The sequence below is a fragment of the Carlito syrichta genome, unplaced genomic scaffold, assembly GCF_000164805.1.
Source record: "Carlito syrichta isolate Samal-C Ts95f unplaced genomic scaffold, Tarsius_syrichta-2.0.1 Scaffold307237, whole genome shotgun sequence".
In the NCBI taxonomy this organism is placed as follows: Eukaryota; Metazoa; Chordata; class Mammalia; order Primates; family Tarsiidae; genus Carlito; species Carlito syrichta.
The window spans coordinates 42,824-63,701 of record NW_007251333.1 but is presented as its reverse complement, the minus strand read 5'-3'; the positions used below and the strand labels follow the sequence as shown (position 1 = coordinate 63,701).

The following is a 20,878-nucleotide window of genomic DNA, read 5'->3' as shown; positions in this document are numbered from 1 at the left end:
TTTCTTTGGGTAGATTCTTGGGATTGCTGGGGCTAGATACCAGTAATGGGATTGCTGATTGAATGGTAGATCCACTTTTAGTTCTTTGAGAAATCTCCATGCTGATTTCCATAGAAGTACTAATTTACACTCCCACCAACGTTTCCCCTTTCATTGCATCCACGCCAGCATCTATTGCTTTCTGATTTTTAAAATAATGGCCATTCTGGCTGGTGTAAGGTGTATCTCATTGTGGTTTTAATTTGTTTTTCCCTGATGATGAGTGATATTGAGCATGTTTTCATGTTTGTTGGCCATTGTATGTCTTCTTTCGTGAGATGTCTGTTCATGTCATTTGCCCACTTTCTAATGGGGTTGTCTATTTTTTTCTTGCTGATTTGTTTGGGTTCTTTGTAGATTCTGGATATTAGTCCTTTGTCAAATGTATAGTTTGTGAATATCTTCTCCCATCCTGTAGATTGTCTATTTTCTCTGTTGATTATTTCTTTTGCTGTGCAGAAACCCTTTAGTCTAATAAAGTCCCATTTATTTATTTTTGTTTTTGTTGCATTTGCTTTTGGGGTTTTAGCCATAAATTCCTTGCCTAGACCAATGACCAGAAGAACTTTCCTAGATTTTCTTCTAGGATTTTTATGGCTTCAGGTCTGACTTTTAAGTCTTCAGTCCATCTTGAGTTAATTTTTGTGTGAGAGATAGGGACCAAATTTGACTTTTCTGCATGTAGTGATCCAATTTTCCAGCATCATTTGTTGAATAGGTACTGGAATTCCCCAGTGTATTTTTTTGTCTGCTTTACCAAAGATCAGTTTGTTGTAGGTATTTGGGTTTATTTCTGGATTATCTATTCTGTTCCATTGGTCCACATGCCTGCTCTTGTACCAGTACCATGTTTGGATTATTAGAACCTTGCAGTATAGTTTAAAGTCAGGTAATGTGATGCCTCCAGCTTTGTAATTTTTGCTTAGGATTGCTTTGGCCATTCTGGTTCTTTTTTGGTTCCATATAAATTTTAGGATTTTTTTCTAATTCTGTAAAAAACAGTATTGATTGGGACTGCATTAACTGCAAATCAAAACTACCATGAGACACCACCTAACTTCAGTAAGAATGGCTATCATTAATAAGTCAAAAAACAGCAGATGCTGACATGGATGCAGAGAAAAGGGAATACTTCTACACTGTTGGTGGGAAGGTAAGCTACTTCAATTTTACAGACAGCAGTGCTGTGCAGAAGCCCTTTAGTCTAATTAAGTTCCATTTATTTACTTTTGTTTTTGTTGCATTTGCTTTTGGGGTTTTAGCCATAACTTCTTTGCCTAGACCAATGTCCAGAAGAGTTTCCCTAGATTTTCTTCTAGGATTTTTATGGTTTCGGGGCTGACCTTTAAGTCAAAAGTCCAGCTTGAGTTAATTTTTGTATATGGTGAGAGACAGGGATCAAGTTTTACTTTTCTTGATGTAGCGATCCAATTTTTAAAAGAACTAAACCTTGACCTTCCACACAATCCAGCAAGTCCTCTTCCCGGGAATATACCTGGGGGAACACAAAATTGTTCTACAAAAAAGACACCTGCACATGTATGCTTATTGCTGCACTATTCACAATAGAAAAACATGGAACCAACCCTACCACCTATTGAAAGAGGGCTGCATAAAGGAAACATGGTACATATACACGATGGAGTATTACACAGGCATAAAGAGAAAAAATCATGGACTTCACAGCAAATTGGGTGGAGCTGGAGACCATCATACCAAGCGAACTATCACAGAAACAAAGAATTGAATACCACTCGTTCTCACTTATAAGTGAGCCCTGAACATGAGTCACATTAGCAAAAGGGAGGGATTGGCAGTTGCTGGACAATGATAGGAAAGGGAGGGAGAGAAGGGGGGACATGTGACAACACAAAGGGTACCTGGTCTGCTACCAGGGGCAGTAAAGACCAGTTAGAGGCCCAAACTTCACCTGCATGCAGCCTACTTAGGTAGTTAATCCTCATTTGTGTCTCACATCTCTTGGAAAAAAAGTCTGTAGATTAAAGTCTGTAGATTACTTTGGGAAATATACTTTATTTTCTTACATGTGTAGGAGGGTGACTTTATTCACAGACTCCTCAAAAACAAAGGCTCGAGAACAGGATTTGGATCAGTTAACTTGTTGTACCCTTATATTGCGCCCTTTATTCCTCATTGCCTACCCTGGAGCATTTTTTTTTTTGGCTGGGAGGCAAAACTCTGTTGCTATTAGGGGCATTTCTCCTAACTCCTAATCCATACCTACTCCCCTACCCACCAACCAGAAGCTGAAGCCTTATGGTGAAGTTTCGAGGAAACACCCTGTCCTGTTTTCTCTGTTCCAGTGGGCTCTTCAAACACATCCTTGACCTGGAACACTGGCAGAGTTTGAACCCAGCCTGTGTTATGTCAGGCCGTTGGTCGCCCTTTTCCAGGCGTCTATGGATTGTGCACACTCTGCTTAAAGATTGCAGAGGTGACTGGTGTTCTCACGCCAGGTGGCCAAAGTGCAGGAGAGCGGTTGGTCTTGACCCTGGAAATCTCTCTGTATGCAAGGCCAGGCCTGGGTGGGTTACTGGCAAAGACTTTTGGGAACCTGGCGAGGGAGGAAGTGGGGAGCATCAGTTTCCATGATGATTCTCTCCAGTAGGGTCTGTTTCAGAGCCAGTCAGGCCTTCCAGACTGAGGAGTTATGTCAGGACAGTTGTGCGCCCACAGACATGTTGGGGAAGTATTTCAGCAGGAGCTCGATGACCGGGCAGCTGCCAGTGAAGCAATGCCTATGGATCTCGTAGTCAGAGGGCACACATTTTTTCATGATATCTGGCAGATCTTTGTCAGCTTCTTGGCAGTGGATCACCAATGGCTTCTTTAGAGATGCAGCGAGCTGCAGCTGTCTCTTAAATACCTTGTGCTGTTCTGGGACAGACGTGGTACACTTATAAAAGCAATCCAAGCCTATTTCCCCAAATGCCATAGGTTTGGGGTGCCTTAAGGCTTGCAAAATATTTCTTTCTTGACTTTCATTGTCATAACATGCAAAATTAGGGTGACAGCCAAACCAGACCTTGTCCAACAGCTCCTTCCAATGGCAATTCATCAGTGTCCGAGGATCACAGAAGTCAGAGATGGAGCCCTGAAATTCCTTAGGGAAGGAGCTGCTGTGCATTTTTTGGAACCTAGTGAAGGTCCCTTTGACAGACAACTTGAATAGAGCATGTCCAGATGACAATGGGTGCCAATGAAGCCCTCTTCTGGGCTTGGCTCCCAGTAGTTCCTGGGCAGGAAGCTACATGAGTGTTCTTCAAGGGACGTGGAGGTGTCTACTTTTGTGATATTCTTTTCTCCTCCACCTCTTTTTCTTCTGAGCTTATGAAGAAGCAAAATGAATGAGAATTCTGGGATCTGCCTTCCTCTGTGGCCTCCAAGTCTCTGGAAGTCTTTTGGGAGCTCACTGCAGATTTGGGGGCATAATCACTCAGGAAGTCTGACTGCTCCTCCCAGACTGTGCTGTGTTGTTACTGTTGCCCACAGAGGGGTAACCTGAGGGCTTGGGGCTGCTGGTCCAGTAGCTGGCATAGTCATACCAGGGACTACTGTACAAATGAGGCCGGAAACTTAGAGTCAATAATACTGAGTGATGTATCACAGACACAAAGAACTGAGTATCACATGTTCTCACTCATAAGTGAACCTTGAACAGTTATCATAATACTATAAGAAAGGGATTGGCAGTAATAGGAAACTTTCGGGGGGGGCACACTTCATCAACAAGGATACCTGCATCATGAACATTTGTATACCTAACCCTGAATTGTATCCTACGTCTTTAAAATAAAAAAATTAAAAAAACAAAAAACAAATGAACCTGGTAAATGACTTCGTGGGGGAAGGAAGAAGGCTCTGGAACTCCTGAGAGCTTCAGCGAGACAGGCATCTTCTGAAAGAATCTGACTGTGGAGATCTCATCCACATCAGACCAGTCACTTCCTGAAGAGGGGTGCTCTATCACCATCTCCCCGTCTTTATGTTTTTGGATTTCTAAATGAGAGTCAGCCAAAAACTTGAGAGATGGAGAGTATTTGTCAGTGACTGTCCTTCGGTTCCCAAGTGGCCTTGCTGGGTTTCTCTGGAGGGTTTATAATCACTTTCCTGTGACAGAAGCCACTCTTCTCTGGGACAGCCTTTCTCTTCTCCACTCTGACCTCTGGGGCTGCTGCTCTTTGTAAGGAGCAGTGACTAGACACTCCTGGCTGGTCGATCCTTCTCCATGCCTGGGACGCTCTCCTGTGCTTGCTTTTGTCCTCGTAGCATGCCTCTCCCTTCTTTACTGGCATCGATTTCCCAAGGATGTCCTGGATAGTGGAGTCTTGGTCTGGAAGTCTATCCCTCTTCCTTTTCTGACCTTGTTTGGTTCCTTGATTATATCATTCTGACCCTCAGCTTCAGCTGCAAATTCAGAGTTCATGGAGTTATTATGAGATATGAGGTAATTGTCTGGACATTGCTGCTTTCCCCCATATCTGGCTTCTCTCTGCCCCTCCCCCAGAGAGCAGTTCCTGGCCAAGACTGGGCTCTGCAGGATATGCATATTCTCTGTAACAATTATGGGATTAACACCAGGCATGGGATGCAGGTAACCAAGCAGCCTAAAGACAATGTGGGTGGCGTTCTTAATCAATGTGTTTGTAAACACTGCATAGCAGCAGTTCCCAACCTTTTTGGCATCAGGGACCTGTTTCATGGGAGACAATTTTTCCAGAGACCAGCAGGTGGGGGATGGTTTCAGGATGATTCAAGCGTCTAACATTTATTGTGCACTTTCTTTCTATTAATATTACATTGTAATATATAATGGCATAATTATACAACTCACCATTAAACAAAACAAAGGCATGAACGAAATTGGTGAATAAAATAATGGGTGGGCCACGCATGGACTAAAATAAGTGTGAGAGTCTGACTTAAAGCCTGCCAACAGATGCAGCTGTACAACTGAAGTATGTCCACTCACTTCCACTCACTGAGAGGGTTTGGATATGAGTCTGCAAGCGATTGATTTATGGTGGCCTCTGTGCAGCCAAACCTCACTGCTCATGTTCATCTGTCCATGCAGTCATTCCCCAGCGCTAGCATCACCGCCTCAGCTCCACCTGAGATCATTAGGCATTCGATTCTCATAAGGAGTTTGCAACCTAGATCCCTTGAATGCTTGGTTCACAATAGGGTTCATGCTCCTATGAGAATCTGATGCCACCCCCAATCTGACTGAATGCGGGGCTCAGGTGGTAATGCAAGCCATGGGGAGAGGCTGTAAATACCGCTCACCTTCTGCTGGACAGCTGGCTCCTAACAGGCCACAGGCTGGTATTAGTCTGTGGGGCTAGGAGGTGGGGGAGAGGGGGTGCTGGGGTTGGAGACCTCAGCTGCATTGGAATTTGAATAATTAACTTGCTTGATTATGAAACTGTTTGCTATACCATCCCAATGTGTGGATTCTTTTATCACAAACCAGCCGCCATCCATGATGCTCCGGGTGATTTCTTTGGAAAAGGTGAACATTACACGGATGCCCTCTCAGATTTGGGACTACCTCCTTACACAGTAATTCTTTTTGGAATCAACTTTAAGGCTGCAGGCTTCCTCCTCTAGAGAGGCCATTTCTCCTAGAGCGGGATGGGCGAGGTGCACAGGGGATCTCCCTGCCAAAGGAATCCCTGAGTACTGAGCCAGGCAACCTTTGGAGGCTGCCGGGCCACACCTGGACGAGGGGAGGGGCAGGCGGAGGAGAAAGACGAGGGGGAATTTTTGCGGTGGGATGAGCCCCAGGATAACCATGGCGGGCAGGCCACCTCGTCCTCCTGGGTTTTCTGGCGTTGGGGCTGTGGGGTCTTCCGGAATGCGAGGCAGCGCCGTGAGCTGGCAGGCCCGAGGGGCCAGAGTCTGGGCTCCTGGAGGCTGCTGCGTTTGCTGGGACGCCCTTCCACCGCTCCCAGACGCCATAGACACCTTTCCCTTTTCTCTCCTCTGCCATCACGGTTCTCAGGTTTCAGGGCTGCCAGAGCGCTTCCAAAGTGCTTCAGAGAAGTAAAAAAATGATCCAAAGTTTACTGAAAGCCTCGGTTTGGTTTTCAAGCCCACAACGTGCTACGGTTTGCACAACGCTGCTTCGGAGACGCCAAAGCGCTTCCAGGTCTCCAAAGCGCTTGGTATGGGTTTGCAATACAAAGCCCCTTTAGAGCTGTCAAGCGCTTCTAGAGACCACAAGGCACTTTAAGGTCCACATAAGGTTGCGAGACCCCAGCCCTAGGGCGGGTGCGGGGACCCAGAGGCTATGGGAGCCTAGGGCGTGTTATAGCGCAGAATTGGACCAGAACAGCTGCCCGTGCTCCTCCGTGACCCCCTGCCAGTCCTGGGCCAGTAGGGAGCCTGCCGCTCCCCATCTCCCGCCCCCCTCGCCCCTCCCCCGCCGCCCCCCAACCCCTTCCTCGCCGCCTCTTCCCGCCGTCGGATTCTCCCACCCCACGCGGTTTGACCTGGCCACCCGGCTCTCTGTTCACTTCAGTCCTGCAACTGGCCAGCCTCCGACGTCCACACTCCAGAACCATCCCTGCGGCCACAGCCCCAATACGATCATTTTTACAACGTTGATTCTTCCATAAGCATGGGATGTTAATGCCTTTGTTCGTGGTCTCTACAATTTCTTTCATCAGTGTTTTGTGGTTCTCCTTGTAGAGATCATTCACCTCCTTGGGTAAATATACTCCTAGGTATTTCAGCTTTTTGGCTACTATTGTAAATGGAATTGAGTTCTGAATTTGATTCTCAGCTTTGTTATTGGTGTACAGCAGTGCTACTGATGTGTGTGTGTTGATTTAGATGCTTTTCATTTTCAGATCTTTACCGGGTGTGACTTGACTTGCTGCTTTCTGGCTTTTCCAGGAAGCAGAGTTTAGTTTTCTTTACTCTGCGATATCACTAGCATCTGTCCACGTGCTTTCCATCCTTCAACACTTCGTTATAGCTCATCTGCTGTTATCCTCTCTCATTCTATCTTTGTGGGTTTTTACCTTTTAAAAAGTGTTATTTGAGTGAAAGTGGAGAGATAAATGCGTGTTTGCATAGTTGCATATGATGTATTTAAGTGGATGTTTCCCCTTTCCTTATTATTCTCAAAGTCTTTCTGATTTATGCACTGCACTGACCCTGAATAACTTATTACAAAAATCTTGGGTTTGGGTGAACATTTTTCACAAACTCTTACCACTCATTCCATGCTCCTTTTAATAGCAGTAGCTAACATTCATTTAGAACTTACTAGGGAGCTAGAGATTGGGCTAAATCATTTACTTGTGTTATTTCATTTAAAACCCACCAAAATCTACAGGGTAGTACTATTGTTATGATGCTTGCACATATGAGGACAGTGAAACTTAGGGCAAGCAATGCACTCGATGTCACAAAGCTAGGAAGTAGAAGAGTTTACTTGAACCAGGCAACTTGCTCCAGGGTTCGGTTTACGTGGGATGTAGATCTCCAATTCTGTAAAAGGCTAATCCTAATAATATTTGATTGTCATATGAAATAAAAATTAGAGGTAGAGTGAAGTGGAAACATCTGAATTTTTGACTCTTGTCATTTTTGCTTTTGCTACTGGTATGCCATTCTTTTTTAAAAGTCAAAATACTCTGCATTTGCACAATGGCTCTCCCAACAACAAAGATTTTTTTGGAATTACCTACAGAGTCCCAATGTTGATAACAGTGGAGTATGTAATCTGGAACAACACTGCCAATGAAGAAGACTAAACATACAATACAAAATACCAACTTGAAGGAATCAGATTGTTTATAAGACAGTAAAATACTAGCCCAAACTCACACAGCAAGTGGAAGGTTCAAGAAACTAGCCTGGACGGTCAGTTCCCAAAGCTCATATTCTCCTTGCTTTACTATACTCTTCTTTCAGAAGACAACTACTCATGTCTTCAGAATACATTAGCCTCTAATTGTCAAGGACATAGGAAAGAAAAAGAGTAGAGCAGGAAATACAGGGTTTGAGCAATCTTGGAAAAGGCCTTCCCTTAGTTCATGTCTCAGCAGCAGAAGTGAAGATGGGAAATTGTTTTCATTAACCTAGAGATGTGTTCATATTAGGACAGAGACTTACTGCCTCACTGCCACCTCACTTGAGGCCACTTGCTTCTTCACACGTCATGGTCACTTGGTGTCTACATGAAACACAAGGCTCCTAGGGGTTGTCTCTCCTACTTGAAGCATTCTTTCCCATACTCTGCACTGTGTAGTTCCTTGTCAACTTTCTGACAGTAGATAAGAGGGAGGTTTCACCGGGGCAGATAAAATTCTTCTGGATAATATTCCAGCAGGAGCCAGAAGCCTAGCTGAGACTTTTTTACATTTTAATTTTTTTGAGTTTGAGTCTCACTCTGCTCACAGCCACCCCAGCTTGACCTGCTGGGCTCCGGAGAGTCTTCAGCCTAGCTGAGGCTTTTCTGAGCTATCACCCTGCTGCCAGTGAGCTGTAAGCTTGCATTGTTCATCTGCACATGTGCTCAGTGCCTGCAGTTGCAGTTTCTGTTGCCTCTTCCTCACGTCCAGGCTGCTGGCATCTTTCTTATAGTATCTACCGCACCGATTGTAATGGTTAAAATCACTCCAAGTCTGTGCTGTATCCTGGTCTGTCCTCGGAGTTGATGGAATTGCAGGTTTCCTCCAGAGAGCATTGAGAAGGGCCTTGCATATATCATAAAACCTGTAAAGAAAAAAACTCCAAAAAACCCAGAACTCCCAAATTCATTGTGCCAAAGGGAAAGTTAAGTCACGCAACATTGCCATCCTTTTCCCAAATGAATAGCTGTTAGTTCACAACCTTGTGTCAAAATACTGTCTGTTAGCCAGGCCCCTAAAAGAAAGTCAAAAGGCCTTGTGCATTTCAGGATGACTGCCCTCCCAAACTGTTCACAAGTAACTCCTTTGCTGGCCTCAAGACCTTTCAAGTTGTGTCTTTTTGTAAAACAAGAGCATGTCACTGTAACTTTAGGTCTCAATCCAAGTCTAACTCCTAAAACGAAAGTCTATTCAATTCTAACAGAAAATGTCAATTACAAGCTTATCTTTCCAGGTACAGAACAAGAACAGGATGAGATCAATTATTTCTTCACTTGCCCTGAGACATCTACATAATTGATTGCTCCTTTCCTCTCTTTTCTTTTATATGTTCACTTACCTTAAGTATAATACAGATCTACTGGGTGCTAATTAAAGTCTTTCAAAAATGGAACCACTTGTTTTACTGCCCGCCCCACTCTTTTTTTTTGAGTTGGAGTCTCACTCTGTCGCCCAGACTGGAGTGCAGTGGCCGCTCCCGGCCACCGCACCGCAGCCTCGACCTGCTGGGCTCCGGCGATCCTTCCGCCTCAGCCTTCCAAGTAGCTGGAACTACAGGCACGCGCTACCACGCCTGGCTGATTTTTTGATTTATTGTAGAGATGAGGTCTCGCTCCCCAGGCGGGTCTTGAACCCGCGGGCTCAGGCAATCCACTCACCTCAGCCTCCCAAAGGCGCGGGATTACAGGCTGAGCCACCGAGCCTGGCCCCACTCTTACTTGCCTTCTCTCCTTTAAAGAAATATGTAAATCCTGAGTTTCCTAAAAATCTCTTCAGAAAGTAAAAGCCACGATGATGTAGCTTTTTCCCTGTGTACACACACAAACTCTGGTTCAGTAAGCCTCGATTGATTCAGATTTTTGCTTTAGTTTCTCATTTCGGGTGAACAGGCTGAAGAGGGACCTCCAGAGCCTGACCCTTGCCTGTCCTGCCCCATAGAGGTCTTTAATCTGCAGGATTTTCTATTGGAGACATAATATTAACATGCTACTAAAAAAACTGAGTAATTTACTTGGGAAGTTGAAGAAACCAAGAAGATTTAAAAACATCCATCACAAAAATAATTTGTAGTTTTGCACTGAAAGAGCAGTTTCATTCAGTTATAAACTGGAAGCACCATTTAAAAAATATTTTAAAGATGTGGGGTACAATTCGGTGGTCAATATACAGGTGAAGTTTGGGCCTCCCATTGGTCCTCACTTTGCCTGGTTTGGGATCAGGTAAACTTATTAATGTTATGTGCCCCCCACTCCCTGGCAGTGACCTGACATTGCCAATCCCTTTCATTTTATGATGAATGTTCAGGGTGCACTTATGAGTGAGAACATGTGGTACTCAGTTCTCTGTTTTTGTGATAGATCACTGAGTATAATAGATTCTAAATTCATTCAAGTTGCTGCAAAGTCCATAACTTTGTCCTTCTTTGTGACTGCATAATATTTCATCGTGTATATGTACCACATTTTTCAAATCCAGTTCACTTTTGGTGGGCAGCATGGTTAGTTTCATGCTTTCACTATTGTGAATAGTGCCGCAACAAACATACATACACAGATATCTTTTCTGTAGAATGATTTGAGTTCCTCTGGGTACATTCCCAGAAGGGAGATTGCTGGGTTATATGGAAAGTCCATTTTTAGATTTTTTAGAAATTATCACACTGTTTTCCACAGAGGTTGTACTAGTTTACACTCCCACCAACAGCGTAGCAGTGTTACTTTACTCCACTTCCTGTCCTGCATCTGTTGTGTTTTGAAATATTAGTGATGGCCATCCTGACTGGAGTTAAGTGGTATCTCAGTGTGGTTTTGATTTGCATTTCTTTTTCTCTTTTTTTGAGTTGGAGTCTCACTCTGTCACCCAGACTGGAGTGCAGTGGCCGCTCCCTGCTGCCACAGCCTTGACCTGCTGGGCTCCGGTGATCCTTCCGCCTCAGCCTTCCAAGTAGCTAGAACTACAGGCGCGTACTACCACGCCTGGCTAATTTTTGATTTATTGTGGAGATGAGGTCTCGCCAAGTTGCCCAGGTAGATCTCGAACCCGCGGGCTCAGGCAATTTACTCCCCTCAGGATTACGGGTCTCGAAAGCGCGGGATTACAGGCTGAGCCACCAAGCCCAGCTTGATTTGCATTTCTTTGATGATTAGTGAGGCTGAGCATTTTGTCATGTATCTGTTGGCTACTCAAATGTCTTGTTTTGAGAAGTGCCTATTCATATCTTCTGCCCACTTTTTAATAGGGCTGTTTATTTTTTTCCTTTTGGCATGTTTGAGTTCCTTGCAGATCCTGGATGTTAGGCCTTTGTCAGATATACTGCTGGCAAATATATTTTTCCATTCTGTGGACTGTCTCCTCACTCTTTTAATGGTTTCTTTTGCTTTGCAGAAGCTTTTCAGTTTGATGAGGTCCTACTTGTGTAGCTTATCTCTTATGGTTTGGGATTTTGATCAGGAATTGGTTGCCTATTCCAATTCCTGTAATGGTGTCTCCTGTGTTTTCTAAGATTCTTATAGTTTGAGGTTTACATTTAGGTATTTGATCTATTTAGAGTTGATTTTTGTGTATGGTGATAGGTTGGGGTCCTGGTTTATTCTTCTGCAAGTGGTCAGCCAGTTTCCCCAGCACTATTTACTGAATAGATTCTCCTCTCCCCTGTGGTTGTTGGTGGAGGCTTTGTTGAAGATGAGTTAGTTGAGAAATTGAGGTTTTTGCTTCTAGAATCTCTACCCTGTTCCCTTGGTTTATATGCCTGTTCTTGTACCAATACCAGGCTATTTTGATTATTGTAGCTTTATAATAGAGTTTCAAGTCTAGAAGTGTGATACCTCTCATTTCGTTTCCTTTGCTGAGAATTGTTTTGGCTATTCGTGGCTGTTTATGTATCCATATGAATTTCTGTATTGTCATTTCCCGGTCTGAGAATTATGGTGTTGGTAGTCTAATGGATATTGCATTGAATCTATAGATTGCCTTTGGTAGGATTGACATCTTAACAATGTTGATTCTTTCAATCCATGAGCATGGAATATTTTCCATTTGATTGTGTCATCTTTGTTTTCTTTGAGCAGTGTTTTGTAGTTTTTGTTGGAAAGGTTTTTCACTTCTCTGGTAGGAAGATGCCAAGGTATTTCATTTTTGTGTGTGCCAATTGTTAATAGGATTATGTTTTTTATTTGGTTCTCTGCCTGTTTGTTGTTGGTGTATTCAAATGCAACTGTCTTTTGCACGTTGATTTTGTACCCTGAGACTTTGCCAAAGCTCCTTATCATTGCAAGGAGGAGTTTGACAGATTCTCTTGGGGTTTCAAGATATAGGATACTTGTTAGCAAAGAGGAGTAACTTAGCTTCCTCTTTTCCTATTTGGATACCCCACATTTCTTTCTCTTGTCTAATTGCTCTGGCTAGGACTTCCAACATTATGTTGCACGGGAGGGATGAGAGTGGACAGCCTTGTCTTGTTCCAGTTTTCAGGGGAAATGCTTCCAGTTTCTGTTCATTTAGTAATATGTTGTCTGTGGGTTTATCATAGATGATGCTTACCATTTGGAAGTATGTTCCCTCTATGCCTAGGGGTTCAAGGGTTTTTATCAAGAAGGGATGCTGGATTTTGTTGAAAACTTTTTCTGTGTTTAATGATATAATCGTGTGTTTCTTGATTTTATATCTGTTGATGTATTGAATTTCATGTATGTATTGAATTACATGTATGGTCTGTTGATGTATTGAATTACTTGTATAGTCTTGAGGCCTGCTTTGTCATGGTGGATGGTTCTTGAGATGTGATGTTGGATCCAATCTGCTAGAATCTTGTTGAGAATTTTTGCATCTATGTTCATCAGAGATATTGGCCTATGGTTGTCTTTCTTTTCTTTACCTGGTTTGGGTATCAATGTAGCCTTCATAAAGTGAGTTCTGGGAGAGTTCCGTCTTTCTCAATTGCCTGGAGTACTTTCAACAGAATTGGTATCTGCTCCTCCTTGTATTTTTTGTAGAATTTCACCAGAAAGCCATCTGGCCTAGGGCTTTGTTTGTAGGTAGTTTTCTTAGGACTATGTCAATTTCCTGGATTATTATTGGTTTATTTAGGGTATCAATTTCTTCTTGTTTCAACCTTGGGATGTTGTGTGATGTCAGAAATTCCTCCATTTCATTTAGGTTTTGAGTTTGTTTCCATACAGGTGTGCATAGTGATTTCTGATAATCCTTTTTATTTCTTTGGGATCAGTTGTGATTCTATCTTTTGCATTTCTGATTGTGTTTATTTAGGCCTTTTCTCTCTTTTTCTTGGTCATTCTGGCTAGGGGACCAGCAATCTTGTTTATCTTTTTGTTGATTTTTTTCTATAATATTTTGTCTTCTATGTCATGCATTTGGGCTTCTACTTTGGTAACTTGGATTCTTCTGCTGAAGTTGGGGTTTTGGTGATGTTGCCTTTCCAGCTCCCTTAGGTAATTTGTTAGGTTACTAACTTGTGGTCTCTCTTTTTTTCTTGATGTGTGATTGTAGAAATATAAGTTCCCCTCTTAGTACTGTTTTCATGGCATCCCAGAGGTTTTGGTGTGTCTGTTTTCATTTACTTCAAAGAATTTTTTAATATCTGTTTTGATATCTATGTTGACTCAGGAGTTGTTCAGCATCATGCTGTTTAGTGTCCATGTCTTTGTGTTTTGGGGAGATCTTGTTGGTGGAGATATTTATTTTATTCCACTATTTTCTGAAAAGGTGCATGGCAATATTTGATCTTGTGAATTTTTTTGGTGCCCGAGGATATGGTCAGTCTTGGAGTATGTTTCATGTGCTGATGAGTAGAATGTATATTTTGTGGTTGTTGGGTAGAGTGTTTTGTAGGTATCTTTTAAGTCCGTTTGGTCAAGCATCAAGTTGAGGTTCTAGATCTCCTTATTGATTTTTTTTTTTTACTTGATGATCTATCTTGGGTTTTTAGTGGGATATTTAAGTCTCCACTTATGATAGTGCTAGAATCAATGTACTTTTTTTTAGTTTACTTAGTAATTGCTTTATAAATCCTGATGCTCCTGTGTTGAGTTCATATATGTTTAGGATGGATATTTCTATATTTCTTGTTGATGGATTGAGCCTTTTACCACTACTACAGATCCTTCTGTATCTTTTAAAATTTTTGATAACTTGCAGACTATTTTGTCTGATATTAAAATCACAACTTCTGCCTTTTTTCCATTTTGCCTGAAAGTTTAATCTCCATCCTCTAACTTTAAGGCTGTGGGTATCCTTTGTCATGAGATATGTTTCCTGGATATTGTTGGGTCTGTTCTTTTATCCAGTTTGCCATTCTATGTCTTTTCAGTGGTGGATTTAGTCCATTCACGTTCAGGCTTATTATTAAAATATGAGAATTTGTCCCTGTCATAAGACTCTTATAAGGCTGTTTTGCTGTCTTTTAACTTTTGCATAATATATGTGCATTCATTGCAGTTGTGCTGTGTGCTGTATGCTCTGTTGGTTCTATGTTTGTTTGTGAAGTATATGGTCTTTCTTTGATTTCTTTTTTTCCCTATGCATAGCACTTTTTAAAGCATCTTCTGTAGAGCTGGTCTGGAGGCAGCATATTCTCTTAATGATTAGATGTCTGGGAAGGATTTTAATTCTCCATTTCTGATGAAGGTTAGCTTGACTGGGTAGGAAATTCTTGGGTGAAATTGTTTATCTCTGAGAACAATAAAGACTGAGGTTCAATCCCTTTTGCCCTGTACTGTTTCTGGATAAGTCTGGAGTGATTCTGATTGGTCTTTCTCAGTAGGTAATCTGACCGTTTTCCTTTATTGTCTTTAGGATTTTTTCTTTTATACCTACTTTATGAAGGTGAATCACTTTGTATCTAGGAGTTGGTCTTCTCACAAGATGTTTTGCAGAGGTTCTCTGAATCTCTTGTGCTTGCATAGTCATGTCTTTGGCCAGATGAAATTTTTCTTGAATGACTTCATGCAATGTTTACCAAGGTGTTTTCTATTTCTCTTTTACTTCAGATATAATGATCAGTAGGTTTGGTTTCTTGATAAAATCACACATCCTTTGGAGAATTTCTTCTTTCTTCTTAAGTTTTTTTTCTGTATTTTTTAATAGCGTGGGTTAATTCCATATTTTGATATTTTAGCTCTGAGATTCTTTCTTCTACTCGGTCAATTCAGCTTCCTGTGCTTGTCAGTTTATTATTTATTTCTTGGATGGAATTTTTTATTTCCATTATTTCTAAATACACTTTCTTGAATCTGTCCAATTCTGCTGCAATTTCATTTAGTTTTAGCCTGTGCATTTCTTGGTTTTTTATTCATTTTATTAATCAACTCTCTGATCTCTGAATATACCTTCTGGGTACTCTCATTCTCGGGGACAGCCATTGTTTGTGCTCCAGTCACTGTTCTTTCAGCCATTGTCTCTTTGTTGTGACTCTGGGGGTTACCAGTGATTTTTTTGCTGGGTTTTCTTCATTTGTAGCAGTTACCTTATATTTCTCATTAATTCTATTACTCAGTGGGAAATGGAGAAGCAATCACTTCTGATATTTGCTCTACCTTCTGTCCTTCCCTCCGGCTTTGTTCAGTTATGAAATAGGGCTGGGGGTGGGGTGTTGTGCTATCTCTTTACAATTTTGAACACTTACTAAGGGGTGAGGGAGGGGCCTCAAGGATTCGTAACCTACTGACAGGTCATAATGCTTGTTATCTGGTGAATGGGTCACCTTGGACTTGCTCTCCATCTCCACACAATATACCTTACAATGGGTATGCATGTGTAGCCCCTGAGTCCAAGATAAAGTATAAGACTGAAAATAGAGAGAAGAAGGAGAGAAAAAAGGGAAAAAAGAAAGTAAAAGAAAAACAATGAACAAAGAGAGCAAAAAGGAGAAGGAAAGAAAAGAGAGACCCAATCTTCAAACAAGCAAACAAAGCAAACAAACAACACAAGCAAGCAAAAAGGAAAAATAAAAAACCCAAAAAACCAAAACACAAAAAGCTTATGGCTAGAGATTTCTCAGCTTTAGTATATCTCTTTGGGGTTGGGGGGAGTCCTCTATTATAGTGGGTTCTGTGAACTGCAGATTCCCTCTTTGCTGTTGAAACTTGAAATGTTAGAATCTTAACACCCTGCTGCCTGCAATTGATAGCTGGTACATGTTCATGGGGAGGTGGGAGAGTGATTTGACTCAGCATCTCTGGGCTCTCTTCCTCTTCCTTCCTCTCCCAGCATGATCACAGCTCCTACGGCATTCAGTTCATGGCAGGGGGAAGGGGTCTCTGGACTCTACCCTGCCCTCCTAATCTCTTTCACTCATTGCTAGGGGTGGAGTCAGCTAGGCACTAAGCAGCCTCCTTCTCAGTCAGATCTGTTGTATGAATCTATCACCCAGCAGCTGGCTCAGGGCAGGAAGGTGGATCATCTGGGGCTTTGCATCCACCATTACCCACCAGGGCTTGTGCGCTGGGGGTGATCCTCTCTGGATTTATAGAGAGCAGCCCCAAAACAATGCAGAGATCACCTCCTGGTCTTAAATGCAGGTCTGCTGTTCTGTGGAGGCCATCCTGGAGCACTTCTCTGTCCAGGTTTTGGAAGCTGCTCAGTTTCTGTACACACAAATGCTCCTGCCACACACAGGGCCAAGAAAGACAGCTCCCACCCCAGCGAGTACCACAGTCTCCAGATCTCGGGTACTTGTGGCAGGACCTTGCAGCCTAGCCTGGTACTGAAGGAAGGGGCAGTGAGTCCAGGTGCTGGGTGGCAGCCACTCCCTGATGCTTCTTTGGGACTCTTCCTCTGACTCTCTCACTGTGCTTCCTCTGCAGCCCTTGTTGCCAGTGTCTGGCCTGGTGCTACAGTGGTGGGGCAGACTCTTGCACTGGCAATTGCTCCTGGCAGTTTCCTGGGAAAGGTTTTGTTGATTTTAGTAAATGGTACTCAACTTCTATGCCCCAGGAAGTGTTAGGGTCTAAGCAGAGCAGCGGTGGCACCAGTTGCTTCACCAGGAGAGCCCTGGACACTTGCTCCCAAGTCCCCACTCAGTCAGCCACTCACATGCCCACTTGCTCACAGACACGCATGCAAATTCATCGATATACTCACTCACTCGCACAGGAACTCACACAGTTCAATTGGCTCTGCCACCATCTTCCTTTTTCCAGTGGAGGTATCTTTATGCATTTGAAGTTTTTGCTTTTCAATAATCTTCCTGAGATGAACAGGCAACTACAAATATGCACATCTACCTCAGTAAAACCTTATTTGTTTCATATTAGTGGTTTATTTTTCTCCAAGTATGTGCCTACCAGGTGTTAGGCACTCATGTTTGGGCAAGGAAGAGGACATTCACATGGCCTTCATGGGGGTCCCTGACCATCATTCCCTGGAGATGCAGAAGCAGATTCTGGTACAAGTTCATCCAGGTGGCTTCTGTCAAAGGCCTCAAAGAAGATGGCTGGAGAAATTTGTTGTGATTGAGAAACAAGAAGAGTTCATCAGAAGCTTGCCAGGTGAGGGACCCCTCATTGTATGAATTCAGTAGCTTGGACACTTGGATGTTTTTGGAGAGGAGTCTGACATAGGGTGATTTTTAAGTGGGAAGTAGAAGGTAGGGCTTGACAGCAATTGGCCAGAGACAGGAATTTACTAGTTTGGTGTGTGAAGCAAATTGATTGTTGAAATCATTGCTTTGGTTTTTTAGAATACAGTTGGAACCAGGTATTACTAGAGAACGTGGAGCTTCAGTAGTTTATGTTTTAAGATGTGGTGTCTGTATAGTTTATGTGTTTTGCAAATTATGGCTTCTGTACTGTTTGTCTTGCATGTTGTGGTTTAAAAAAATTCCACTCCTCAGCCCTGTGTTTTGTTGTTGTTGTTGTTATGTTTAAGTCAAGACTTTAGGGCACTCTATATTTTCAGGGTGATGATCATTCTGGATCTGTGACACTGCTGATTGAAATATCTGAGTTGTGTTAGAGGCCACTTGAATTTCAATAAACTTTATAATGTTTACAGCTCCAGTTGAATGGTCCTTTGTTGGATTATTTGGTGAGACAGTGGCTGAGTAATAGAAGTTTAGAAGTGGCTGGGCATGGTGACTCAGGCCTGTAATCCCAGCACTTTGGGAGGCTGAGATGAGGGGATTGCCTGAGCCCAGAGGTTCGAGAACATCCTGGGCAACTTGGCGAGACCTCGTCTCTACAATAAATCAAAAAATTAGCCGGGCGTGGCAGCAAGTGCATGTAGTTCTGGCTACTTGGAAGACTGAGGCAGAAGGATTGCCTGAGCCCAGCAGGTTGATACTGGTGGCCACTGCACTCCAGCCTGGGCAGCAGAGTAAGACTCCAACTCAAAAAAAAATTAGACATGAAGATCACACAGTTGGCTACTGCAAAGCAGGCAAATACTAAGAGAAAGGATCATGTTCAGAATAGGTAGCCTACTTTTAAGCTAGGAGCCAAGAATTGTCAAATTAATCCAGGGAATATATCCCACCCCTGATTGGTAAAGCCTGTAGTAGGAGACATAGGGATAATCAGCTAAATAACCTAATTGTATAATTTATTTGTGTGTTTTCCAGACCTTTGTAGGAACATTCAAGATTTTGGAAACATATTTGGCAATTAAGTATATTCTTCCCGTAAGAAGGCACTTGAGTACCTTGGAAGCTGTGTAGGACTGGAGCTGTCCTTTTTTGTAACCACTGTGGGTCAATCTCATAAACTTCTCTGGTTGAGGAGATCTGTTGACTTAGGGACATTGTCTAGTCCTCCTTCAGTTCTCAGAATTATAAGATGTAGATTTTTTTTTACACGTTTCAAGCCTATTTTAAAACTTGACACGAGGATCTATGAGGAAAGAAAAAGCCAGCCCAGAAGAGTGGTCAGGTTCACAAATTGAGAATAAGATTTTCTTCTTTAGGAATTAAGTTGTTTAAAAAGCTATTTTTTTCCCCAGAAAGCATAATGATGGGTCAGTTTACTCTGGAGTGATATTAGTGGCTATGCTAAAGGTAGGTATCCACTTACCAAGAAAGCGAATCCCTGTTCAGTTTGCAGCTAATAGCCAAGAGGTTTTTGTTCTAAAAGTCTCACATTAGTCATTGGGAAACACTTCAATACGCTATGAGGTCCTCTGGTATGCTATATAATTTTAGTTTGAGTATGGTGTGGAATCAAACAATTAAATTTAAAGAAGAAAAATCAGCAAGCATGTCTCTGATACAAGGCTGCTTAAATTATAAATCTTTTTTGTAGACTTTATAAAAATGAGTTATCTTCCACTTGTACATCCATTTCTTAGTTCCTTACTAAGTTCTATTTCTATGAAATTTAGTTATAAAAGCTAGCACTTATGAAAAGTAGAAATCTCTTGTCTCAGTTGTGATGTGAGAAGGGGGTTAGACTTTAGGCCATATCGTCTGTTGTGCTATATGCCATATAAAATGTTACATAGTAGCTGAGTCTAATTATCTAGGAAATGAACTGAACGTTTAAATAACAAAGGGTACAATGTGGCATCCAAAGGAAAATTCGCACCAATCAAAAAGTGGCTACTGCCCCAAAGCAACTGGATCCAAACCCAACAGATTGTTCCAGGGTATTTTAGATAAATCACAAGTGAGCATTGTACTCACACTAAAAAATGAGAAGGGGTACAAATAGCAGTATTGAGGATAGAGGCATTATAAATCCTTTGGTGAAGAAATGGCACGTATCTGTCAGAAAGCTAGGAAGGCAATGGGGGCAAAAACCATGCAAAGCTGTGTGCATGGCACTCAAAGGTTCTGGGTACTTGAGGCCTGTTACGATGTTTTAGATGGAAGTTGTCTTCTTCACAGTCAGCAGTTGCCTTCAGAAGATTGTATCCATCTGAAGGATTCTTAAAAATCCCAAGACTTTGGTTGGGATGACTTTTCAGTGGTCTAAGGAAGGTTGGCTTCTCTTTAATTGGGAGACACAAATCTAGGATCAACACCTTGTAATTAAATTGTCGGTAGGACTGTTGATCAGTTTCAAGATTGTCTTCATTAATGTCTTTTCCAGAAGACTAGATCTTTAGATTTTAGGTCTTCCATAGTACTAGGTCTTTGGGTTTTAGGTTGCCTAGGAAGAAAGATCTGAGGAAAGGTCACCAGGAAAATGATAAGACCGAGTTTGCAGTGGCCCTTTAAAAATATTTAGCCATATATATTTGTAGCAGGATGAAATAAAATATCTGGGATGATATTAGCAGATGTATCGGGCTGCCAGTCACAAACTCATGAAAGCAGAGTCAGTGAACTTCAGCTGGAATTCCTCTATAGTCATTAAGGCCAACAGCAGCAACTTTGGTCTTGGAAGTTCAAGTGTCTTTGAGGGTTTTGCTTTTTTAATTGAAATTTTGCTTTAAAACATTTTTTTTCTCTAGAATTCTCCTGAAGACCAATGATAATATAGATAGTAGATTTTTGAGTGAGTGGTAGGAGTTTTCAAAGTGTCACAATGACAGTTTCAGTGAGGTGGGTTCCTCTCTAGGTAACATGATGGTGATTTCATGAAATCCATATGGAGATGTCCCAGGAGGCTTTAAAGACTGATCTCTTGTCTACATCCTACCTCTACAGCTCTCAGAGGATGATGCTGATAACAAATGAGATATGCACCAGGTAACTTCTCAGTGATTTTAGTAAAGTTTCTCCAGCAGAGTTAAGTGCACCTTACTCTGGTGAATAACTTTATGTATGATTGCAAGGTTCCATTTCTGAAGTTCTATGGGACCACCAGAAGACTAAGGTATGAGTGAGAGAGATTATCCTCATGTAATATAGAGCCAGATCATTGCCAATATCCTTTTGTCTGATTCTGGAGCCATTTTTTGATATCATATAATAGCCTTTTTGTGAACTGGTACAAGAATTTGCTTTTGTGTCATCTCAGGAGGACTTGATTTTAGAGTGCCACCCACTTGGCACAATGGTT

The 20,878-nt window shown here is 42.2% G+C and overlaps 1 pseudogene; it reads right to left on the bottom strand.

Annotated features, from left to right (window-relative positions):
- Nucleotides 1-2,479: 2,479 nt before the first annotated feature.
- Nucleotides 2,480-6,626, bottom strand: LOC103266588 (annotated as a pseudogene).
- Between the last annotated feature and the right edge of the window lie 14,252 nt (nucleotides 6,627-20,878).